The 27,159-nt window shown below is 44.3% G+C and overlaps 1 protein-coding gene across 2 annotated transcripts in view; it reads right to left on the reverse strand.

Annotated features, from left to right (window-relative positions):
- GREM2 (gremlin 2, DAN family BMP antagonist) overlaps positions 1-27,159 on the reverse strand; it is an 80,471-nt gene that overhangs the window by 40,540 nt on the left and 12,772 nt on the right. The window contains exon 2 of one of the 2 annotated variants that reach the window (XM_059715777.1): positions 5,545-5,681. The exons of the other annotated variant lie outside the window; for it this stretch is intronic. The gene's annotated coding sequence lies outside the window, so the exon portion shown is untranslated. The remainder of the gene's footprint in view (positions 1-5,544; positions 5,682-27,159) is intronic. 2 annotated transcript variants of the gene reach the window in all.

Raw genomic sequence — 27,159 nt, forward strand, 5'->3', positions numbered from 1 at the left:
ATAGAGTTTGGATACCCAACATTGGCACAATATAACCACAAAGGAAATAAAAAGTTTTAATATATTTATTTTAAAGTTTTAAACTTTATTTATTAATTAATCCAACTTCTAAAATAGCAGATCCAAGATTAAAAAATACACCCAATACCCCAAAAAGATACACAACAGATACCAATCTGTCACCAAGTGCAATTCCACAACCCAAATCAATGTCCACAAATGTCTTGCACTCCTTTCCCCTCTCCCAGTCCCTGAAAGTTCTCCAAAGCCTCTGTCAATGTAAGCTTTGTTTTTCTTCATCTCTGTATAACATTTTCCTCTTCCTTCTCAGAATTCCACATAATACAAATCCTACTATCCTCCACTCATCCCCAAACTTTAAATTCATTCCAATTTCATTCCCAAGTCTTAGCAACAGTCATACTTCACGCTCTTAGCAAAACTCACACTTTAATATTGAAAAAAAGTTTCTCAAATTTTCTCTTTTTTCATTGAATTATTTTATATATTTTTCCTAATTCTTCATTACTTAACCTGCCCACAGACAGTACAGGAGCAGAAAAAGAAATCCAGTTGTATTATCTCATTGCAAATGACTTCTTTAACAAACAAACAAACAAACAACAAACAACAACAAAACAGAACTCTACTTGATCTGTCATTTCTTTCCTATTCATTTTGGGTACTTTAAAACAGTATTTTATTTTTTTGAATTAAGCAGAGATATAGGGGCCTGCTAATGGCAGAAAGTGCAATCTAAGTCCGGCTCTGGTGCGAGATACATGGGCGGAAGCCCATTGTGTCCCCTTAAGCCCAGGACTCCCAGCAGACACCTAGCAGATGCTGACCCTGACCCCCAGTGCAGCTGGGAGGCAGGTGGGGCCCGTGGTGGGTGGGTGCTACACAGTTGCGAGAGGCAGCTGAGAGAAGCCAAGGAGGGTCACAGCCCCACCTGGCTCCTACTTGGCCCAGCCCTCCAGGGAGCCACATGAACAGAACGTGCAAACAGACATGCTCTGGGCCCAGCATGTGGGTTAGCACAGAAGTTCAAGCAGGAGAGGAATGAGGTTATAGGTAGCAAGCCTGAAGAGAAAGGTGGGCACAGCAGTAGCCCAGACTACTACCTGTACCATGGTAGGGACACACCACACTCTGAAGATCCCCTTTATGACTGTCCCCCACCCCCAGTACCACTGAGGCCTCCACCCAGATCCCGGAACCCGTGGTTCCAGCCTCCACTCAGACAGGGCCCCTGGCTCTCAGCTGTGGGGGCTGCCTGGCATGACTGCAGGCACATGGGATCAGGAACAATGACACCTTCCCTTGTGAGGTTTGCTTCACACTGGAGTCTCTGGAGTGCCAGATAGAGGAGCTCCAGACTGCAGTACAGAGGACGTGTGCCATCAGGGATGACACAGAGGAGATTGACTCTTACTGCCAGGCTCTTTGCCTGAAGAAAGAAGAGGGAAGAGCAAGGTTGGCTGGCAGGACAAGGGTGGACAAGAGGAGCTCCCCTAATGTCCAGCCAGGAGTAGCTTGGAAAAAGGTTGTCTCCAGCCCCAATGCACACTTTACCAGGATCACCACCCCCCTGGATCTTCACAACAGCTATGAACTCTTTGCAGCACCAGTAGAGCCAACAGAGCCACCAGCTCCTGCATCTGAGGAAGAAAGGCAACCAGTAACCTCCCCTAAGAGGAAACACAGAGTGGTCATTGTGAGAGATTCCATCTTGAGTGGGCAGAAAGGGAGCAATCTGCCACCCTGGCCCCTTAGGTTGTGAGGTCTGCTGCCTGCCAGGGGCGCGTATCCAGGATGTCACTGAGAGGATCCCAAAATTTATCTGGCCCTCCAACCACTACCCCATGCTCCTTATCCATGTGGGCATGAGTGACATGGCTCAGATTGCCAAGTTATGAAGGATTTGAGGGCTCTGGGAGCAGGGCTCAGAGGGTTGGGGGTGCAGGTGGTTTTCTCCTCAGTCCTTCCGGTTATGGGTCATGCACATATGAGAGAAAGATGAATTGAAGGAGTAAACAGAAGAATGCAGCACTAGTGCATAATGAAAGCTTCAGCTTCTTCAGCCACAGTCCACACTTCAGAGAGAAGTGCAGTAGTTTGGAGTCCATGATGAGTGATCACTCCTTAATAATGCAATTCCTGAAGCACAAGGGAAGTCCACTCCAGTTTGTAGGAAAGGTAGCAAAAGGACTGAGTGACCCCCTTGGCTGAATAGGGAACTCATGGACCTCCTGTACCTAAACAGAGAAGCTTATAAAGGATGGAAGCCAGGAAACACCACTAAGGAGGAATATTCAGCACTGGCTCACACCTGTAGGGAGCTAACTAGGAAAGCCAAGGCTGTAACTGAACTCAAACTGGCTATAGGAATCAAGGACAATAAAAAATCCTTCTTTAGATATGTGGGAAGTCACACTGAAAAGGAAGGGCAACTTTGGGCCCTTGCTAAACCTAATGGGGCAGCTGATAACTGACACCCAGGAAAAAGCCACTCTCCTTAATGACTACTTTGCGTTGGTCTTCTACGAGCCCAAGGGGATCATCCTGCCTGACAAGATGCAGAATTACCGGGGTAAGGGAGAACATATGCTCAGCATTACTGTCGATCTTGTGAGGGAACACCTTAAGAGGCTAGAAACCCACAAATCAGCTGGTCCAGACAGAATGCATCCAAGACTGCTAAAGGAACTGGCTGACATCATAGCACAGCCATTGGTGAGGGTATTAAAAAACTCGTGGCACTCAGATCAGGTACCTGAAGATTGGAAGAGGGCTAATGTTGTGCCTATCTTCAAGAAAGGGAGGAAGAAAGATCCGGGGAACTACAGGCCAATCAGTTTCACCTGAATCCCTGGAAAGACCTTCCAAAAAATCATCAAAGAAACCATTACAACAGGCTAACAGAAGACAACATTCTAAGAGATAGCCAACACGGCTTTGTTGTGGGTAGGTCTTGCCTGACCAATCTAATTTCCTTCTATAATCAGGTGACACATCATTTGGACAAAGGAGAAGGAGGTTGATATCATATATTTAGACTTCAAAAAAGCCTTTGACCTGGTGTCCCAAGATGTCCTCATGTTAAAACTGGGGAACTGCAGCCTTGACAACCTTACAGTCCAATGGCTGGGGAACTGGCTCCAGAGAGTGATAGTCAATGGAACTGAATCAACATGGTTTATGGTTACCAGTGGCATCCCCCAGGGCTCTGTTCTCAGACCTGTACTCTTTAATGTATTTGTAAGTGATCTGGACTCTGGTGTCAGAAGCAGATTGGCTAAGTTCATTGATGACATGAAACTATGGGGAAGTACGGTCACACTAGAGAATAGGCTGGCAATCCAGACTGACCTCCGCATGCTAGCAAGGTGGGCAGATCAAAAACCAATGGTATTCAACATGGAGAAATGAAGGTGCTTCACCTCAGGAGAAAAAAAAACAACACATCATACTTATAGACTTGGCAGTGCTACATTTGCTAGCACCACAACTGAAAGAGACTTGGGGGTCATGATTGACCACCAGATGAACACGAACCACCAATATGATGCTGCAGATGGCAAAGCAAACAACATTTTGGCTTGCATCTACCAATGCACCTTGAGCAAGACCCAAGAAGTCATCCTCCTACTTTAATCTGCCTTTGTGAGGCTGCAGTTGGAATACTGTATCCAATTCTGGGTTCCGCAATTCAGAAAGGATGTGGAGAAGCTTGAAAGAGTCCAGAGCAGAGCCACATGCAGAGGACAAGAGAGCAGACCTTATGAGGAAAGGCTGAGAGCCATGGGACTGTTCAGCCTGGAAAAGCGTAGGCTCAGGGGTGACTTGGTGGTAGCCTATAAGTGCATAAGGGGTGTGAATTAGGAACTGAGAGAGCATCTGTTCACCAGGTCACCCCAAGGGGAGATAAGATCCAATGGTCAGAAACTGCTGAAAGACCTTAGGCTGGACATAAGGAAAAACTTCTTTACTGTCTGAGTCCCCAGGGCCTGGAATAGACTCCCCACAAGAGGTGGTGCAAGCACCTACTCTGGCCACTTTTAAGAAACTTTTAAGCATGCCTATCTTGCTGGGATAGTTTGACCCCAGCTGACTTCCTGCCCTTTGGGCAGGGAGCTGGACCCAATGACCTTCCTAGGTCCCTTCCAGCCCTAATGTCTATGAAATCTGTTTATGAAATCTATAATTCCATAAAAAAAATAACAGGTGACGCTGATATATGATATCAGGTAAGAGATGATTAGTAAACACCAGGGATCCTGACTTTTTCTGTTTAAAAATCACAAATTCTCCAATTAAAAAAAAAATAAAAAAATCTGTGATTAAAATGAAACATATGCATCTATTCAACACAATGTTGTATTGATATATTTACAATTTTCAAGCAATTTGGAAGCCTACCAGTGTCTCAGTCACTATAATAAAATTAATTCTAAGTGCCTATAAATTTTTGTATTTGATTTTGAGTTTGTCATAGAAAATCAGAGCTCTCCCTGCCCCCTTAGCTCACCAGGATTCGGGCCGAGGTTCCTCACTCACAAGCCACAACTCCCCAGCCTTGCTTGTGCCCTTCACTCCCCACCCACAGCCCCACCAGCCCTGCTGGTGCTCCCCACTTCCCACCTATAGCCTCCCTGCCCCTCCAGAGGGGGCCCCCAGCTGCCAGGGATATGGGGCTATGGACCCGATCTGCAGCCCCTGCTCCCAGCAGCAGTGCCCGAGCCCTAGCTGCCACCCACAGGATATGGTGGCTGCTGCAGCCCAACTGGGAAACGGAGCACGGAGCCTGTCTTCCCCTACCCCATGGGTGGCACGGCCAGATTGGAGCCCGTGGCGGGGGTGGGTGCAGACTGCCTGCCCTTCTACCCTCCAGCCTGCCCTGTTGCCTTCCCCTGGGACCTCTGTGACCCAGCGCATGGCACCTGGCACAGCAGGGGCAGGGTGGGGCTGGATGGGGAGGCTTGATGCCAACACTGGGAACTCTGTGCTGCCACAGTGAGGTACCCCCTCTCCACCTGGTAGCAGCAAGGGGCACAACTCCACGCTGCCAATCCTGCTGCTGCTGGGTTGGCAGGCGGTGCTTCACCATGGCATCACAGGGCCTGCAGGAGCAAGGAGTTTCCCTACCCAACCCCACTCTGTCCTGTCCTGCCCTGCCCTCCTACTCTGGATCCTACCCACTGGGAAGTGGAGGCCTCAGAGAGAGGACAGCAGGGTGGGGAGCCTGCACCCACAGTGGGCAGCAGAATTCTGGATGGCATCTGCCCCCATCCCACCCTTCCCCCAGGAGTGCATGCAGTGGTGGGGAGCTACCCCCACCCCCCAGACAAGCTGCCTGTGGTCCCATCCCATTCCCTGCTCGGGTCCTGCAGCTGTGCATTCTGGTCCTGGGCCCCACACACCATGCACTACCCAGGCTGGGCAGCACCTCCAGCCCAGCCCTCCCCAACTCCCTCCCTTCCATCCCTTCTTTCCTCCCTCCCTATGGGGTGCCTCAATCCTCCCTCCTGCCCACAGACTTACTTTTAGGGAGCTGCTCTCCAGGCTGCCTGGTGGTACATGTGTGAGTATGTACATGGACATGGCATCCCCTGCCTGACTGCCCTTCTTCCTGTCAGCCTGCAGAGAGCTCTTTGCAAAAGTGGAAAATCCATGTTTCTCTGTTAAAATGAAAAATCCACATTTTTCTCAATCAATGGGGAAAATCCACGTTTTTTGCCATTTTTCCATGGGAAACAGAAAACCTGGATCCCTGGTAAATGCACACCAATTTTGCCTTCTTTAAAGAATGTGAGATACCTGATAAAATAAGTCTGTTGTTCAACTTCAGTTAACTCTGGTCATTTCTTTCACTCAGTCTTGGCCACCTCTGTGCTTCTGGAAAAAGCTCTACAACTAACTTCAATGTATGTAACTAAGCTAAAAATAATTTTAAAAGTGGCTAATTGCTCAGCCTAATGAGCACAAATAAACAGGCCCTACAATGTCTTAGAGGTCATGCCATAATGGCCAATGTAACACTAATTTCTTTGCACATGCTGCTGTCCTTCTTGGTAGCTTAGTGATAGTGCCAAGCAGAGCTTTGAGAGAGATCTGGGAACAGCTTGTGATCATTTACAGTATGTCCATTCCAGAGGAATCTGTACATAAATGCTAGATATTGCTACCTTGCAGTCAACTAGCCTGAGCTTTTAAAGTAGTTGGACCTGACCAGTATTTGAATGAGAGACCTCCATACACAAGAGGGAACTTGAATAATATGCAGCATGAGTATTTTAGGTGCAACAAAGCACTTATTTTGTTGCATATGGATCCTGTTTCTGCAGTTAGCCATTCTACTTCTTCACAATCAACTTAATTGATTTTCTATTTTTTAAGAGGCTATTCTGCAGATGAGCTTCATTAATGCAAAAATTCATCATTCAATAATGAAAAAAATTCAGCTGAGTTCAAGTATAAACAGGTTTTTTTTCTTATGATAGAAGTAGAGAATCAGATGATCCTACTGGGCCCAGTACTGCTGTATAAGGGATGTGGGAGCTTAGCATCTTAGGTTGTGTTTAGTCTCCAGAGGAAGCCCAGGAGCATGAAATAAACTCTCATGTCTACTTCACATGAACCTAAAATGAAAAATTAGCCAGCATAGATGGCTAGGAGTGTCCCAAAGAGCTTGGCTAGAATGGCCTAGAGCAGGGGGTACTTTGAAAGGTTCCAGGAGGTATGCAGGGGTGGGTGGGGATAGTGTGCTGTTGCCTCACAGGAGCAGAGCCACACAGATGCCGTGCTGTCGCCACTCCGCCACTCATCACTCCCCCCTGCCCACTCCACATCTGGCCACTCATCACCCCACACCAGGGGTACACTTATTAAAAAGGGGGCCACCAGCGGTACACTTATTTTAAAAGGCCAAAAACCCCTGGCCTAGAACAAGCTACTCAGATGCACTTCCAAGTTTTTTATGCTGCTTAATTTGTGACCTCAGTCATGCAAAGGGGGTGGAGCTCATTTCTTAGCAGTACTCCCGGGTTTGTTCTAAAGGCCATTTTAACATACCTTTAATGGTCACTTGGCTTCTCTTTAGGCTTCATCCTGATCATTCCCATCTCTGCTCATTGTGAGTGATACAGGAGGCATCTGGATGCCTAGATGAGGGTGTTTGACTCAGTCATGGATCTAGCAGCCTTGTGCTTTAATGCTTTCTCTTTGCATGTTGGCCTTATGATACAGGGCAATGTCCTCAAAGGACGTTAATCCACCTTGCTCTGTTGATTTACACCTGGGTTTGACAGCAGCTTTGAAATTTAATACTGGGAAAACTAGTTGAGATTCAGTTTAGCTAATAAAAAAAAGAAATGGGTGTACTTCTCTGGAGCCTCTGTACTTCTTGAAGACACATAGAAATCCTAAACATCACAACACTCATGACCTGTTCTGACCAATGCTTTCAAGGCAATGAGATTTTTTCCAGCACACTGGGATGTACAAGACAAGTCATTTAAGCAAATCAGAGCAGACCCTACATGACCTGATATAATGCAAGTGCAAGTGTCAATGAAGAATTCAGTGACTGCACCACAGATCTGTAAACTCAGTTCAGCTAGGAGAGATCCCCAATTAAATGGCATGCTTGTAAAAGTAGATGCTGTATGGCTGTTTTTTCAATTTGTGCTGAAACAAGCACTGATTTACTTTGATTTGCAAAGAGCCACAAAGAATCTGGGAAATCTCACCAGCTTCTGAAAAGGTTCACCAGCTCTGAAATATAACTGAGATATTTTGACTGCTAGTGCCAGTCACCATTACCCATCTCAAGAGCTTGATAGCAGAGGGCATATCTATTTAGCCGTACTTCAGATCCGATTACATCTTCTTATAGCATGGAGGATTTTATCACCTTTCGTTCCAGAATGTAACTGAAACTATGCTTCTAACCCTTGTGGCAATCTTGCCCTAGATCTAAGAACCACCTTCCCTGTAAAACTGAAGCCTCTCAGTACATATGTCCTAGACTGGGAGAATTAAGAATTTTTCGCTTTTGCTTGTACAACTGTTAATTCTCTTGTACCCCAGGCTCTAAGCAAGGAATGCAGCAAAGGAGCAAATATTCAAAAATAAGAGCTAAGAAAATATTACTGCAAGAAGCTTTAATACTTTAGAAACCTTGAATGATGTTTATGTCTGTTTTAGAGCAACCAATTCAAGATGCCAAAAGAGTCATTTAAAATTAAAGCAGAGTCTGCATTTAAAACACAGGAGCACAACTACACATGATGCTTTTCTTTTCCGTATGTCATATTTCTTTTAGAACACATGGCAAAATCTGTTCTTAACTCAGGTGCAGCGTTTTACTTTTTACACCCATGCAGTCTTAATGGTGGGCATTAGCAGATCCAGGAATGAGGCAAGGTGGAGTGCAGTCCCTCCCTCTGCTTTGACTGTGCTACACATGCACAGTGAGTTCTTAGCTTGTTGCCCAGTTATCCAGGGATCCTGTCAGATCTCTGCACAATCAGTGGACTCTTAGTTCACCAGCTGATCAGCCCTGCTTTCAGGGGGGCTCTGGGACCCAGGAGGTGAGCACTGCTGCTTTTTCCCCTTCCTCCTCCTCCTCCTTCCAGCTGAATTCAGCAACAGGGGAAAGGATGGGACAAGCGATGGTGGCAGTGTTCTTCCTTTGCCCCCCCCCCCCATGGGAAGCTCACATATGACACCGAAAGTGATCACCGTGACTATGTCACCACACCCTCTCTGGATCCACACCAATAGCAGAGGCTGACATCTAAATACGGATCTCATATTATTGGGAGGCACCCTGTCCCTTAAGTCCTGGTCTTCTGGGCCTCAGCAGAAGAGCTATGTAATTTACATTGACAATAGCTAGACTGTGCTCTTCATGTAAAAAGGAAAAAAAAATACTATCTTTAATCCATAATCCTTCAGAGAAAGGATTTTAAATCAACTTTCCCTTTTCTCCAAATTGCAGCATCACTGAATGGCCTCTCATTTTGGGGAGCACAGTGTTTTCAAGCAGAACTCCCTTGTAGTTGTTGTTCTTTATATTTCACTGATTCTATGAATTAGCCCCTGCATCTGGAACAAAGTCACAATTGCATACATTAAATTGGGAAGATTTACAGTACATTTTTAAGTAGCAGATGCAGTTTTGTGTCCAGTGGAATGATGTCTATAGTACATTAGAAAGAAAATATAATGAGAACTGGAACTCTGAAGTCTCAGCAGACAGACTAGGAACTGAGTGAATATTGATTAGCCTTCTCACATCTCAAGAACAGCCCTTCAAGAAAGAGCTGAGGAACTTGGTAGAAATCTCTGGTGCTCTCACCCATTTGGTACATGTTTTGTAGCTAAACTCTAGGCTCCCGGGTTTAACATCCAAAATTTGTAATGAGCTCAAAAGGCACCTGTACACCTGCAGTGAGGCTGCTCTGACACGCTGTAATTACAGTGAGTTGGAGCAGGCTTGACTGAGTCTGTTGGAGCATGGCAAGTACCACGCTCTAGTAGACTCCAGTATCATGTGTATCAGTGTCCTGCACTGAATGGCAGTGGGGACACTTTAAATAGTTTGTTGAATGAGCTTTAGTTAAAAGAAGCCCCATCACCATTTTTCAGTGTGGGGATGCTGGTACATGTGATGGTCCAGGCACTGTAATTAGAGCAGCTCTAATTAAAGTGCCTGCCCCCTCCACTCCCAGAGCACGTGTATAAATGCCCAATGGTATAAACACAACTAATATCCTGGACATAATATTCTGAGTCATTAACAACAATCTTTTTTTTTCCCTCCAGAGTACAAGTGCACTTTAAGACTAGGTACAGATGTTACACTTATCACACAATAAGTGTGCAGAAAGTGCTCTACAGCCATAACAGAACAGATGTTAACTGAAATTAGAGTACTTTAAAAATGGTGAATGCCACTTTAAGTTAACCTTGGATGAATGTAGCGTCAGACTAAAGTGCTTTAGGTTACAGTGGTATATCAGATATTTGTAACACATCCCATTGTGAGTCAAGGTAGGTTGCAGTCCCCTGGCATCTGAGTGGCCACTTGCAGGGTGGCATGCTCACCTCAGCCAGTGTTTATCTGCTTCAGGTGAGCACCAACCCAGCCCTGTCCCCAGGCTGTGATAGAAGGACACAGAAAACGCTGTTTCCTCCCTGAGTGGCTGGGTGGGGGAATGGAGCCCCCCTACTGCATGCTGCCCCCTCCCCCACCCCCTCCTGCTTACTGGCTTGGGTCTTGAGGGTTATGGGCTGGGCCCACACACCAGGGGCACTCCAACCCCACCACCTGCACCTAGTTCCTGGCACAGTGACAAGCCATGTGTGGCTCTGAGCTGCAGCCATCATAAGCCTGGAGAAGCTTGGGGAGGAATACAACCCCCTTGCCACATGGGCCTGGCCTGGCCCTCCCAAAATTTAGCCAACAAGCTGGGAGGGCCTGCATGGCAGGGGGGTTTCACTCCCTCCTCTCCATCTCAGCCCCCAGGTGCTGGTGCCAACAGCAGCTGTCTGGCTGGGGGGCAGGACTACACTGGCCTATCAGGGGTGATCAGATGTTCAGCTGCTTGGCTGGGCTGGGCATTCTCCAGCAGCCTTCTGGGAGGCATGCAGGAGTGTCCCCAGCCTGCTGGCCTCAGCCAGTGCAGGCAGGCTGCGTGTCCCCCACCCCAAACAGCGAACATCTGTTCTGTTCACTCATGACCTCATCTAGAGCGCTCTGAGTAAAGGGCTAAACGTAGAGCCCTTTCGCCTTGGGGTTTTTTGAACATCTGTACCTAGTCCAACAGTCTGATTCAGGAAAACATTTAAGCATAAGACTAGAGTTCAGCAAAAGTCCTATAGAAGCCCATGGCACTTAAGTAACCAGTTAGATCCAGTATATACTGAAATGCCTCCCTGAACAGGGACAGTTCCTGAAGTGGAATCTTGCTACAATCCCTTTTTAGAAACAGATTTCAGAACTAAATACAGATGACCTGGTTCTGAACTTCATTCCAAATAGCTGAAGTGTGTACCCACTGAATCTCATTTGAAACTGGCATGAGTGAGAGAAGAATCAGGCCTGAGATATACAGACCACAGAAATGTTGCTCGTAATTGATTTTGCTAACAACCCTTCTTTCTGATCGCTCTCTCTTTGCTTTTCTTTTTTATCTCATCTAAAAGGACTTAAAAAATCTTCATCTCTAGTGTCATAACTAGGGAAACTGAGGCACAGCAAGAACTGTCGCCCACCTGGCCAGTGGCAGTTAGGTACAGAACCCAGGCTTCCCAAATCCAAACTAGTATGTATCCGTTAGACCTACTTTGCTCTCCTCTCAGGCTAACTACAGACAGTTAAAAAGCCTGAGACTGATTTCAGCTTTTGCAGGTTAGTCTAAGCTATGTAGATTGAATCAATAGCAAGTGATGAGACATTCATTCTGATTCTGGAAATGCAGCCACTTACATACAGTGGCTCAGGTCAAAAGCTGGGGGGTGCTAGAGCATGCCTCCCTGCTTGGCTGGAGCAGACTGTGTGTGGTGGGGGGGAAGTTGCATGGGAAGTCCCCCCAGCATCCCAGGACGTTTTGCACTGAGTTAACTTGAAGTTAGCGGGGATCTGGGACAGAAGTTCCATAAACTGATTTAAACTAAATCAGTTAAATCTGATACTATATCCATCCAGGTTTATGTTAAACCAGTTTTGGCCATTTTGAAAGTGGTTTATGTACAGTGAACTTCTGTTGTGTTATATATTTAAACCACTTTCTGATCACTTATACCAGTTTGTAACTTCTGTCCCTAGCCTCAATCACACTAAAACTGGCCAGTCACTACCAGCATAATTAATCACTGTGCAAGCTCAAAGTATGACCCAAAGGAAAGCTGCTATTATCCTGTAGGCTACCAAAGTCTCTCTGTGGAGCAGAGCTATAAATGAATAAGGTATACTGTCCTTTGATTAGAGGTAATACAGAGTACATCCACAACAATTTTGTGGTCTCTCCAAAACTAAAATTTTTCCTATGGAAATTTTAAAGTTGGCTGGTATTTCTTCAATTTTGCTAGAAATTAGGGGAGCATAAACAAACTTCATTTATTCAGCTCTGGCCACCCTCAATGAAAGCAAATAAAAATGTGTTATTTTAGGCCAGCTCACCATTATTCAGCATCTACCTGTACAGCCACCATTTTTAAAGAGAACTATAGTTCAGGTTTCTCATACCCCCATCTCCTCCATTGGAAGGGCTCCCTGGATGGACTATGTGTTCCAGGCTTTCAATCCAACAGAACATTATAGGAGTTTCATGGCCATGTCTGTCACAGGAGATGCAGCTTAAGAGCCTGGGTCAGAGAAGTAGCTTCTTAAGTACATGAACTATAACTACCAGAGTATAAGGTGGCAGGTTAGGAGAACACAGTTCTATGTAAAACTGACCCAAAGCAAACAGTTTTGGTTTGTGAAAGGTGATGGGCAAATGAGAGCGTACTCTGACGACCTTTTGCTTCCTGGAAGTTTTAGATAGCTGTGGCAAACAGCTTGTAAGTTAGAGGTAGTTGAGGTTGCTCTGTCTTGCACCCCAGGGGTGGGCAAAATGCAGCCTGGGGGCCAGATGTGGCTTGCCAGGCCATTCTATCAAGCCTACAGGACCCCTAAAAAATTTAGAAATTTAACATTAATCTGCCCTGGGCTGGTTGTCATGCAGCTTTCGATTGCTTGCTGAAACTCAATAAGCGGCCCTCTGCCCAAAATAATTGCCCGCCCCTGTGCTAGACTGGCCATGGTTTCACTAGAACATGAGGAGTATAAATATGGCTTTAATCATTTCTTCCTCCCCCCACAACTATTTTAAGCACAGGAACTGAGCAACTCAGGGTAATAGCCTATACTTTCAGTTTGAAAGGGACTGGAATACAGAATCATTCCTCACTATGAAAATGAATACATGTCAAAAGGTGCAAAGGAGATTCAATCCATAGCAAACTTATACAAAACAATGCTATGAATAGAGCTGCATCAGCCATATATTAGTTTAATTCTGTCTTTTCTTATGACAACTAAACCTTCCCTTCTTATTGCTTGTGCTCAAGAGCTCCAAAATATTTAGACTGGCACACGCATGGGCATATATGGAAATGACTATGCTTCAACATACTCTTCTTACAAACTGAAAATGAACTATAGCCTGTCCATGGTCTGTACTATGCATATGGGCAAAATTCAAGGAGAAAAAAAAATATATACAGCTTTTTTTGGAACGTAGAATGTAAGAGGAAAACATTTCAAATAAAAAAAAAAACTTTTAAAAAATGGTGACAAAGACGGCAATAAAATATAAGGACGTTCCATTTGGAGATTTATGGTAACAAGTCTCTTCACCCAATGTCCAGGTTGGGGCACTATGCTTCAAGAAAGCATGGACAGATTGGAAAAAGTTCAGATAGAAAAACAGACATGATTACAGGTTTGAGAAACATGCTTTATGAAAACAGGCTGGAAAAAGTGGGGCAATTCAATCTGGAGAGAGAAAGAGAGCAAGGAGGGTTTTAAAAACCTATCTTCAAATACTTGAAGGGTGATCATGAAGTGGAAGATGATTGGAGTTTGGAGACCAGGAAGAACTTTCTCACTATGGTTAAGTGTTGAAACAGATTACTTAGAGAGGTTGTGGAATCTCCATTATTGGTAAATTTTAAGAGGAAGTTAGACAAATACTTGTCTGGAGTGGTTTAGACAGAGATCATGCTGAATAAGCAGGTGGTAGGAAGATATGACCTGGAGTCTCTTTCAACCATGCTCTTCTGTGATTCTCTCTCAGTTGTCATACCTCAGTGGCATAAGAAGCCCTCAACACTAAATTAAATTTAGTTTAGTGTAGGAATTTTGCTCATATCACTCGGAAAGAATTTCGTTACACAGTTAGGGTTGTGAAGTTACTAAGTAGTGATGGAGGGAATGAACAAAAAGTTTGGTTTCATTTCTGCAGCAGGGGACTAATGGGGAACCCAGATCTCACACACACACTTTAGGTATGGTTGGTTTATATATAACACCAAAAGAGCTATGGTGATACCGGCAGAGTGTTTAGATTTTTAGGAATGTATTCTCAGTTTAAATTAATTGAGACATATCAAAATATCCTAGACTGTTTCCTATCTTTAGGAATTTTGTGAGAGTAAGACATGCTGCAGTGGTGCTAAGAAACTAATGCAGTAGGAGCCATAGTATTTTACATGGTGGAAACTTTTTAAACAATCACAGAGACAAAGGCCCATATTATTAATGATATAGCATAAGATGTTTTGCTCTGCAGAACATCACTGAATGGAGTGAAATTTAAATACTATTAAAGTCTGGGTTCATTTCCCTGATCTACCACTGGCTTCTTTGGGCAGGTCAGATATACCCAGACTTTAATCATATTTCATGTGACCTACCCAAAGAAGCTAGTGTTAGATCAGGGTAACGAACATTGGGTTCCCTGCATTCTAAGCTTATTTTACTAACCACTGGACAACCATTTCTTTCCTGATCAGTAGCCTTCTCCAAAAGTCCTCCATGCAAAAAAATCAAGTTAGAGAGGGGAAAAGGCTCCATTCATTCTCATGCACATGCATAAAAGCCAGGCATAACTGAGCCCTCAACAAGCAGCTCAGAAAACATGTTATTATCTATCTATCCAGGATACTATGTCTTCATAAACACAACAGATTCCTTTAGCTTACGTTATTCACATGTCAAGGCTTTATTATAAAAGATAAGCATGTACACATGTAAGGCTGGACTAACAGACTCATTTTAAGCAAACAGAGAAAACTGATATGGGAAGGTGACCCAAACTTAATAGCAATGTTGCTGTGATTCTTTTGCCATACTATTTTACTACTTGATTTGCTACTGTAAAATAAACCCAAAAGCAAAAAAAGACAGGAACGTGTTGGCAGAAGTAACCAAATATTCAGCCCTTAGCATATATTGGACAGTACCCCAGAAGAGAAGCCAGTGAAAGTTACAGTTGTACAACTACCCTCTTTGTCACTGCTATCCAACATAATCACAGTCTGAAAAAAGGATTCTAAAATATCTGCCAAAAGCTATTTTTTATTTCAGCAGGCCATTGCTAACCGTGACGTAGTAGCTATACACTATGAATGGATGCAAGAGATATCACTGACTCACCATTAACACGATGCTAGAGATTACTAAATAGTGACAAAGCTTAATCATCCCTAAAGGATAACATTATTTATTCACTTCTGACTTATCTGCTATGAATTAGCATGCAATACTTGTGAAGGTTGATCCACATGAAATCTATCAACAGTTAAAAGTGAGGGAGTTTTCTTCACTCACAGTAAACAAGCAAACCCTTGAGTAATAGATCTTATTTAATTTCCTGATCTAATGTAAATGAATAAAGTAGCAGTGAGCAAATGAGTGCTGGAAGCCTCTGTAGAACTAGAAGGTCTTTAGAGTAGGTCAAATTTATATTTCCACTTACAGATATACAACTTGAAATAAAACACATGAACAGCAACACTATTAGGAACATAGTCATCTAGTACTGAAAGATCAGAACTTGAATTATATGAGGAGCTTTAATATATTTATAAAGGGACAAACTTGGATTAAAGACAAGACATGCTGATACCTTCACTAAGTTAATAACAGCACTTAGACTATTAAAATGGAATGTTTTTGCTTTTTCTGTTGTTATTTATTTACTTTTCATAGATTCATAGATGTTAGGGTCGGAAGGGACCTCAATAGATCATCGAGTCCGACCCCCTGCATAGGCAGGAAAGAGTGCTGGGTCTAGATGACCCCAGCTAGATGCATATCCAACCTCTTCTTGAAGACTCCCAGGGTAGGGGAGAGCACCACCTCCCTTGGGAGCCCATTCCAGACCTTGGTCACTCTAACTGTGAAGAAGTTCTTCCTAATGTCCAGTCTAAATCTGCTCTCTGCTAGCTTGTGGCCATTATTTCTTATAACCCCCAGGGGCGCCTTGGTGAATAAAACCTCACCAATTCCCTTCTGTGCCCCTGTGATGAACTTATAGGCAGCCACAAGGTCGCCTCTCAACCTTCTCTTGCGGAGGCTGAAAAGGTCCAGGTTCTCTAGTCTCTCCTTGTAGGGCTTGGTCTGCAAGCCTTTAACCATACGAACCATTGCACTTCTCTTTATTTTCATACCCTAAAGATACTAAACTGATTATATTTTCCTGGGATAGTACCCCCTTTTGACAGCAGACCATAGGCAATGCATAGGGGGGGCATGTGCCCCCCCCCCCCGAGAAGTGCCAGAGGAACTTCCAGTTTTGCTGCTGGCATGTCCAAGATCTATAATTGGCTGCTGGAAACCACCTCCCCAGTTGGTGATTGGCCTCTGGTGCTCCCCCAAGAGCCAAGAGATACCAGTTGCCCGTGCAGCAGCCATTTAAAAGGGAAAGATACTCATTTTAAGGCATTCCATCTGAATGATATATATAAAAAGGGACCTTCTGATTATAATATCTGTGACTGTTTTATACAACCTACATTTTAGGACAGACATATTATTTGCATTTTCCAAGCCTCATTTTTAAATTTGTAAGTGCATCTTCTACCTCTTCCACAGAGAAAGCACACTTTAGATTAGGAAGGCTATGCACAGAATGCCTTGGATGTCGCATGGAAACAGAGCTGAAAATGCATTAATCTTGCTATAAATAAGGTGACTCTTATAGAATGAAGTTCATAAGTGTTAATTTCAGCTCTTTAGCCCACCTCAATTTAACATGCCTTTGATCGGGTAACTACATCTCCAAATACCTATGTTGGACTCAAACAAACTTGGAGACAGATTTTGAGCTCAGTTACACGGCTGCATGTTTGCAATAAATCCACAGAAGCTCATGGAATAATTCCATATTTATACCAGTAAAATTTGTATTAGAATCCTTGTCTTTATATAGCTAATATAGAATGAATATGAGCTACCTCTGGAAAATGTTCTCTCTATAAACAATGAATGTCAGTTACGAAACCCCTCTTCATGCTGTCCTTCACATTTTATGGAAAAAGTGTATCATAATTCAAAAGTTCTAGAATGAAGCATCCAAGGAAATGACAGTTTGAAACCAATTCCTTTTATTCCCAGTTTGTATACAGTCAGAATTAAAAATATTAATTAATGAAAGATTACAGAGTTTGCTATTAGTACTACTTTGGCAAGATTAATTTTACAAGTGTGGATGACAGGAGGGCACCGCACTTCAAGGAGGATGTGGATAAGCTCAAAAGGGTACAGAGAAGGGCTGCCTGCATGATCGGCCCTATGAGGAGAGACTCTGGGAACTGGGTTTGTTCAGTCTGAGTAAGAGAAGACTGAGAGGTGACTTGATAGCCACCTACAAGTATGTCAAGGGTGAACACCAAGATCTAGGGGAGCAACTCTTCAGAAAGGCACCCCTTAGGAGGGTGAGGACCAATGGGTCCAAGCTATTTGAGGAAAAATTTAAGTTAGACATAAAGAAAAACTTATTTTATACAAGGGTATCTAGAATCTGAAACCCACTCCCAGCAGAGGTGGTACAGTTGCCATCCCTGGAGGTGTTCAAGAGGAAGCTGGACAATTACCTCGTTGAGCTCGTTTGAGTCCAATTACCTCCTGCCCTTGGCAGGGGACCAGAGTCAATGATTTTATAGGTTCCTTCCACTCCTTCTATTCTGTAACTCTATGACTGAGCACAGACTATAATGGAATATTTGGACACATCTAATCAAAACATTTTAATAATAAAAAGAGCAAATTAATACATGGTAGGTGGAAGTCTTTCCTACAGAGAACTGGTAGAAGTCATACACATCACTTAAACTTCAGTCTTCAAGATGGTATATAAATAAGTTTTTAAGTGATGCCTAAGTTTTATTTAGGCTCTCTGCAGTGGGATGCATATTATCCAGCATGTGAATCAAGCAGGCAAATTTGTGGTAATTTTCAAGCAATGAACTCTTTCGTATTCCAAAATATATAGTTGTATACCCACATACCAGAGTCATGGCAACCTGTATGTGTAATCTATGCATAATCATATGATGAATTCATGCAATGATCAAATCAATTCTTTAAAAAAATAAATACATAAATAAATAAATAAAGAACGATGAGTTAAATGTTACAAAATATCAGATTTTTTTGCTTTTAAGAGAGAAACCTAATGAAGCTTTATTAAAAATGTACAGTCTCTGGATCCCACAATGAACCTAACTTGTTCACAAGATATAGACAGTCTGGTCTTTGATTTGTCCCTTTTCTAACCGCTCTGACCTAATAGCTTCTAGACATGAACGATGCATGCCCCCAGAGGCGGGATCATGGCGACAGCTCTCAGGTAGCGGCAGAAGCATGGTGGCAGCAAGCAGGGAGCTCCTGCAGGGAACAGTGTCAGCAGCGGGGGTGGGCCAAGTGGAGAGGTCCCACAGATGGCCGTGGTGGTGTCGGCAGTGGAGGGGGGGGGAGGGACGGCGAGTGGCATCCACCCACAGGTGCCACTGGCAGCATTGGCTACATTGCCAGTCTCAGGGGGTGCAAATGCACCCCCCATATAATTCCAATGCTTCTACAGGTAGGCCACAGAACTTATCTTGCTGTTCTTCAACTGCAGTACTAGTTGAACCTGTCAGTAAAATGCTTTTCAGAAAAACCATAACTGGATTCTGAATTCATGCTGTGCCTTCTGTGCAAGGATCTCATTGCTTAGTAAATTAATAAGTATGTCCTTACAATGTCTGGAAGTCAAATTGGTAATATTAACCCAAGACTCAAGCAAATTGCCCAGGTCATATAGTAAATCCATGGAAGAGCCAAGAACAGGACTGAAGACTTACACATTTCTGTCCCGGGCATTAAAAGAAAAACATGCTGAGATTTGGATTCCACATTCTTATATGGATCTGTACAAATACCAATAGAATATCAGGGACTAGGATAACAAGGAAGAGAAATGTTTCATTAGAGGTCATTCTATATGATTTAAATTTATGATGTTTCACCTGAATCTTTGATGCAGAGGAGTCTTAACTATTAACAACTTTTCAGCTACCTGATAAACCTGGTATATCAGACCACTCCAGAATTACTCAGGGACACCTCTGTGGAACATCATAATTCCAACAGAATCAGAAACATAGAAAATTAGGGTTGGAAAGAATCTCAGGAGGTCATCTACTCCAACCCCCTGCTCAAAGCAGGACTATCCCCAATTGGATCATCACAAACAAGACTTTGTCTAGCTGGGTCTTAAAAACATCCAAGGATGGACATTCCACCACCTCACTGGTAACCTGTTCCAGTGCTTTACTATCCTTCTCTTGAGGGAGTTTTTTTTCCAGTATCTAACCTAAACTTCCTTTTCTGAAACTTGAGACCATTGCTCCTTATTTTGCCATCTCCCACCACTGAGAAGAGTCTAGCTCCATCCTTTTCAGAACCACAACTGGGGTACTTGAAGGATGTTATTAAAGCCCCCCTCAGTCTTCTTGTCTCCAGACTAAATAAACCCAGTTTCCCCAGCCTCTCTGGTGTTCCAGCCCCCTCACCAGTTTTCTTGCCCTCTGCTGGACTCTCTCCAGTTTGTCCACATCCTTTCTAAACAGTATTTCAGATGTAGCCTCACCAGTGCTGAATAGAGGAGAATAATCACTTCCCTCAAACTGCTGGCAACACTCCTACTAATGCAGCCCATTACGTCATTATCCTTCCTGGCAATAAGGGCTTGCCCTTGGCTCATGTTCAGCTTATTGCCCACTGTAACCCCCAGGTCCTTTTCTGCAGAGCTTTTGCTTAGTTAGTTGGTGCCAGACTGTACCTGTGCATGGGGCTGTTCCATCCTAACTGCAGAAATCTGCACATGTCATTATTGAACCACATGAGATTTCTTTTAGTCTAATCATCTAATTTGGTGAGGTTTCTCTGAATCCTAGCCCTATACTACAGCATGTCTACTGTTCCACCCAACTTGGCATCATCTTCAAACTTGCCGAGGGTGAACTTCATCCCATCTTCCAGGTCATTGATGAAGATATTGAACAAAACTGGCCCCAGGACCGACACCTGGGGCACTCCAATTGATACCAGCTGCCAACTAGACATCAAACCATTGATTACTACCCTTTGAGCCTGACCATCCATCCAGTTTTCTATTCACCTTACAGTACATTCATCCAGCCCATATTTCCTTAGCTTGCCTACATGAATGTTGTGGGAGACCATATGAAAAGCCTTGCTAAAGTCAAGGTATATCATATCCACTGGATTATCCACATGAGAAAACTAGCTCTGTCAATCACAGAAGGCAATCAGGATGGTCACACATGACTTGCCCATAGTGAATCTATGCTGACTATTCCTAATCACCTTCTTCTCTTCCAAGTGCTTAGAAATTGATTCCTTGAGGACCTGCTCCATGATCTTTCCAGGGAATGAGGTGAGGCTGACCAGTCTGTAGTTCTCCAGATCCTCCTTCTTCCTTTTTTAAAGCTGAGCACTATATTTGGCTTTTTCCAGTCATCTAGGACCTCTCCTGATTGCCATGAATTTTCAAAGAAGTTGGCCAGTAGCCTTGCAATCACATCAGCCAACTGCCTGTGCACCCTAAGGTGCATCATGTTTGGCCCCATGGGCTTGTATATGTCCAGCTTTTCTAACTAGTCCCTAACCTGTTCTTTCACCACAGTTGGCTGCTTACCTAACCTCCCCCCACTTTAACTGTACTTCCAGGTACAATAGTCTGGGAGGTCACCTTGTCTGTGAAGACTGAAGTAAAGAAGGCATTCAGTCCTTCAACCTTTTGCACATCATCTGTGACTAGGTTGCCTCCCCCAGTATTTGCACTAGGATGTTGTCCCCAAAAATATCCAAAAACATCCTGGGTTGCCTACGCATTGCTGTATTGGAGCCAGGAACCAAGGAGCCAGTGAACAGGGTAAGCATTTTGCAGGCAGTTTGCTGGATGCCTAGCACCAGATCCTGGCCAGGGAAGGTAAGTGATCCAGAGCTGCCTGTGCCTTTGGTTTTCTGAGTGTTTGTTTGGTGGGCTGTGTATGTTTGGGCCATGTGCTCCAAGTAGTTGGGAGGGTTGCTGATTGATTGATGGCTGAGTGATTGCTCCCTAGGCCTGACAGAAGCCCTAATGAGGGGGAAGAGCCAGTCCAGGTCCAGCAGGGTATAAATAGGAGACTCCCTGACTGACCAAAGGCTGCAAACAGGGTAAGCAGTTCACAGGATAATTTGCAGAATTGGTTTGCTCCCCCCTCCCACCCTGCCTCTTGAGGGGAGAGTCTTTCAGCTTAGGGTTGGAAGCATGAAAAAAAGGAAACTTTTGGGGCCAATGAGCAGTAAACATGCCAGCTTCCAGGTGAGTTTGCTAGGGAAGGTGTGCTTGGAAGAAGGGAGAAGTAAGAGAGAAGAGACAGATTAACAGATCCAGGGAAATGGCTGGAGGAAGTCAGAATGCCAGAGCCTGCCACTCCTTCTACTTATACCTGTGAGGTTTCTGTGCAGGCAGGACTGCTCATCATTGAGGCTTCCACCCAGGTCTGGGTTTGGCATTGGGTGGGGACTGCATCTTGCAGGTTCCTTCCAGTGACAGCCAGGTCAGAGGGTACCTGTGGTGTGAGCGGTGCCTCCTGGTGGTCTCTCTCAGGAAACAAGCAACGGAGATACAGGAGGAGGTGGTGAGGCCCTGAAGCATCATCTGCCAAGAGGAGTTCATCAATTCGATGGTGGAGGAGACCTCCAGGACTGTGCAGGAAGAACTGCCAGAGGCAGCACTAGAAAACAGAGAGAGGACATGGATTCCCCAGGAGGGTGGAAGCTGGAAGCTTGTGACCTCCAGCAGCAAGCAGCAATCTTCACCTCCACCTGCTGCAGTTCATCTGGAGAACAGATATGCAGCCCTGGCAACAGAGAGGGAGGATCATGTTTTATTGCAGGAGGAGGACAGGCCAGTCCTCACCAAAGTGGGAAGGATCGAAACAACCACCAACAAGAAGCAGCAGTGGGTGTTGGTGGTTGGACACTCTCTTCTGTGGGAGACAAAGGGAGCCATTTGCTGACCTGACTTGTTGTCTCAGGAAGCCTACTGCTTGCTTGGAGCCTGGATCTGAGATGTCACAGACGGATTACCAAGACTCATCTGGCACTCTGACTGCTGCTCATCCATGTGGGCACCAATGTTACTGCTAGGAGAGTGCCCAAGTGCATCAAAAGTGACTAAAGGGCTCTGGGTACAAGGGTGAAAGGGACAGGGGGTCAGGTCATGTTCTTTTTTATCTTTCTGGTCAAAGGCAAAGGCCCGGGCAGGAACATGTGCATCTTCCTGATCAATATCTGGCTGCACAAGTGGTGTACCAGCAGGGATTTTGATTCTTTGACCATGGAATGTCGTTCAAAGAACTAGGGTTGCTGGGAAGAGATGGGATCCACCCGATGAAGGAAGGGAAGAACGTCTTCACAGACCGGCTTGCTAATCTAGAGGAGGACTTTAAACTAGGTTCCCCAGAGGATGGAGGCCAAAGCTCTGAGGTAATGGTGAGGGGGCTGAGGCACATAATTTATAATGAAAGACGGAGGGAAAGTGGATTATTTAATATAGAGAAGAGGAGACTCAGCAGGAATTTAATAGCAGCCTTCAACTACCTGAGGAGGGGTTTGAAAGAGGATGGAGCTAGATTGTTCTCAGTGATAGCAGATGATAGAACAAGGAGCAATGGTCTCAAGTTGCAGCAAGGAAAGTTTAGGTTCAATATTTGGAAGAATTTTCTCACTAGGAAGGCAGTAAAACTGTGGAACAAGGTACCCAGAGAGATGGTGGAATCTCCATCCTTGGAGGTTTTTAAGACCAGGGCAGAAAAAGCTTTAGCTGGGATTATCGAGTTGGGGATGGTCCTGCCTTGAGCAGGGGATTGGAATGACTTCCTGAGGTCCTCTCCAACCCTAAGTCTGAGTCAACCCTAAGTAATCCTCAGATGACTTCCTGAGGTCCTCTCCAACCCTAATTTTCTATAAAAGTCTATTATTCTATTGCTCTCTCAGCAGATATCAGGGTCACTGAAGTCCAACATGAGAACCAGGGACTGTAATCAGGAAACTTCCACCAGCTATTTGAAGAAACCCTCATCTACCCCATCCTCCTGGTCTGGTGGTCTATAACAGACACCCACCATAAGATCATCCTTGTGACTCTCCCATCTGACCCTAACCCAGAGACTTTCAACAGGCGTATCTCCAATTTCATACTGAAGCTCTAGTCAATCATACAGGTCTTTTACATAATGTGCAACTCTTCCCCTTCTCCACCATTATGGTGCTTTCAGTGAGCTCTGGTTTGGGTGCCCTGAACCCAAATATTCTTCTATGGTATAGGCTTTGCATCTGGATATTTCCAACAATGTGGTATGATTGGGGTTTCCCATGAGCAATGTGGTGGGTCACCAACAAGGACAGCCATGGTGCATATACCCATTCATGACAGTGCTCCAGTCATGCAGGCTATCCCACCAAGTCTTTGTTATTCCAATTAAGTCATAGTTCTGTGACTGTGCAAGGACTTCCAATTCTTCCTTCTTGTTTTCCAGGCTCTGTGCACTGGTGTACAGGCACCTGAGGTAACTAGCCAATTGCCCTACTTTCTCAGAAAGAATGAGAAGTCCTCCCGTGTTCCCCCTACTCCTCCCCCCAGGCTTGTGTTTCCTCCAGGTTACCCACTTCCCCACTTACCTCAGGGCTTTTGTCTCCTTCCCCCAGCAAATCTACTTTAAAGCCCTCCTCACTAGGTTCATTAGCCTGTCTGTGAAGATGCTCTTCCCTTTGAAACCATATTATTGCATTATGCTGGTATACACAAGCTGCAGGTGAGCCTGAAAGCCAAAGGGCTCAAAATAAAAAAAAAAAAAATGCATCCTTGAGTTGATGGTGAGTGGATAAAATATAACTACTTTTAAAATACCACCTCTTCTGTCATGCTAGTCATATGTACTGTGAGGTACCTATTCCATCTAATGTTTCTTGTTTCATTTTTCAGAGATGTCTCATATGCTGTCATACAATGGAGAGGTCTCAAATCACTAGACATATTACAATAGCCTGATTTTCAGAAAGCAGATGATCAGCACGTTTGGAGGGGTGGGGGGGGGAGGGAGGGAAGGTGTTATTTCAAAGTGTCTCATTTCAACCACCTAAAACTAATGAAATACCTAGAATCATTTGTAACTCTTGAAAGTTTAGGTCTCTGTGGGTGAGTCTACATGAGACAATTTACTGTAGAGAGTTTACTGCTCACTAGGCATGCATGTCTACATGTGCACACTTACTGTGCAGTAAACTGCTCTACTTGCAAGTAAAAGTCACCTAATCCTTTTCTGTTCCATTTCCCCATCTGCAAAATGGGGATAATACTATTGGCTCTACTGCAAGGGGGAAAAAATGTGAGCAGTTTCATATAAAGGAGGTGGAAGCTACAAACAATTTACAGATTTGGGATTGCACAGTGAATTAAACATGGTCGTATAGGGAATGAAGTCAGGACTCATGCTGGGACAACCTTCTATGACCAGGTCACACACTGCCTGGACGTGGGAGCCAAGGCTGAAGTCATCTTCCTGGACTTTAGGAAGGCCTTCGACACAGTTTCGCACCCTATCCTCATTGGGAAGCTAGCAGACTGTGGAGTGGACTATGGAGTGGACACCTACACAGTCAGGTGGGTGGCCAACTGGCTTAGGGACCGCACCCACAGAGTGGTGGTGGATGGTTCCTTCTCGGCCTGGAGGGAGGTGGGCAGTGGGGTTCGATCCTCGGACCGATATTATTCAATATCTTCATCAGCGATTTGGACAAGGGCGTGGAGAGCACCCTCTCCAAGTTCGCTGATGATACCAAGTTATGGGGCAAAGTTAGTACACCGGAGGGCAGGGAGCAGATTCAGGCCGACCTGGACAGGTTGGATCAATGGGCAGAGAGAAATAGGATGCAATTTAATAAAGGTAAATGTAAGGTACTCCACCTGGGAAGGAGGAATCCCCAGCACACCTATAGGTTAGGGTGTGTCCTTCTCAGCAGCTCAGAGGCAGAGAGGGATCTTGGAGTCAAAATTGACTCCAAGATGAACATGAGCCGGCAGTGTAACGAAGCCATCAACAAGGCTAATTGCACCTTGTCATGCAGTAGCAGGTGCATGACTAATAGATCAAAGGAGGTGATGCTCCCCCTCTATGCGGCACTGGTCAGGCCGCAGTTGGAGTAGTGTGTCCAGTTTTGGGCGCTGCACTTCAAGAGGGACGCGGAGAATTTGGAGAGGGTCCAGAGGAAGGCCACTTGCATGATTAGTGGCCTTCGTGATAGACCTTACGGGAGGAGGTTGAGAGATCTGAATCCTTCACAAGAGACGGCTGAGGGGAGATCTTGTGGCCGCCTATAAATTTATTAGGGGAGGTCAACAGGGAATAGGGGACGCATTGGTTACTAAGGCACCCCAGGGAGTGACTAGGAATAATGGGTGTAAACTAGTTGAGAGTGGATTTAGGTTAGATATTAGGAAGAAATGTTTCACAGTAAGGGTGGCCAGGATCTGGAATGGGCTTCCAAGAGCGGTGGTGCTATCACCTAGCTTGGAGGTCTTCAAGAAGAAGCTAGATAGTCACATGGCTGGGGTCATCTGACCTTGGTCCTCTTTCCTGCCAGGGGCAGGGGGTCGGACACGATGATACATTGTGGTCCCTTCCGACTCTACAATCTATGAATCTATGAAACTTTTGTTCAGGTCTAAGAGCAGAAATATAGAGTAACTCCACTGAGTTAAAGAATAACTATTAATTACAGACAGAACAGTGCAAATCCAAATGTATCTCATTGAGTTGGTTGTGAAGTGTCAGGGACAAGAAAAGGATAAAATTAATTCAAAGCAACATTCATTTTTTATAACACACCAAAAATGAATTTTCTTACAGATAGTAGTGGCTTAAAATATTAGTTAATGATAAAATATTAGATAATGATTGTAGTGTGTCAACAAATGAAGATTTCAGTTTCACTATTTTACTAATATCAAAATATTGCAAGCCTGTGTTCATGTACTGCATGATATCTAACTTCTGAATTTACTGAGGTTCAGTTCCTATGGAAATAATGTGATCAATGCAGATTGTTATAATACACCCAGGGAAGACGTTTAAATTTTCACATACAAATATAATATTAATTTCCTGAGAGCCTATATTTGAAGCATCCAGCTTCTTATTATGTATTCTTTTGCTCTCTGTGAATATTTATGTATGGGTCAATTTTTTCAAGGGTTATTGGTGATTTTCAGTACCCACTAAGACACCATAAATAGCTCTAATTTTCAGGAAGCAGATTTTAATACTTCCTAAAAATAGTGTACCTTTAGAAATTTAGACACACAAACTTACTAGTTGCTCATGTATGGTATGTACCTGTCAGTATTAAGAAGGCTTAGTCAGAAGTTTCATAAACCAATTTGACCTAAATCAAGTAAGTCTGATACTACATTCCACCAGGTTTATCTTAAACCAGTTTCAGCCATTTTGAAACTGGTTTACATGGACTAAGCTTTTGTTGTTACAGGTTTAAACCGGTTTCTGGAGACTTAAAGGCTAGGGACAGAAGTTACACACAAACTATTCTAAGTGCGATAGAGCGCCTCTTCCAGGGACTTCTTGAATGTTGGTACTTAGCCAAGAGTACCTGGCTACTAGGCCTCTGCGAATAGACAACTATTTGATTCAGATTCAGCCGATTTGGATTCATCCAATTCAATTTGGAGATCTGAATCGCTTTTCTGATTTGATTTGGCCGAATTGATTTGGAAAAGATTCAGAGATTTGGCCATAGGGTATAATGGGGAAATCAATTAAATATCTATAACTTTGTTGGTTTTTGGCTGATCCAAATGAAATTTGCAGGGGTGGTAGCTGCTGCTAAGGGCATGAAATCTGCCAAGTTTCATGCCTGCCAGGGGGCATGAAGCCTGCAGTTGGTGTATCTCCTGGTCCTGGATGGAAGGAATTGTAAAGAAACCAGAGGCTGGCCTGGCATGCAATGCAGGCAAGAAAGCCAGTCAATGA

The sequence above is a fragment of the Alligator mississippiensis genome, chromosome 1 (assembly GCF_030867095.1).
Source record: "Alligator mississippiensis isolate rAllMis1 chromosome 1, rAllMis1, whole genome shotgun sequence".
Lineage (NCBI taxonomy): Eukaryota > Metazoa > Chordata > Crocodylia > Alligatoridae > Alligator > Alligator mississippiensis.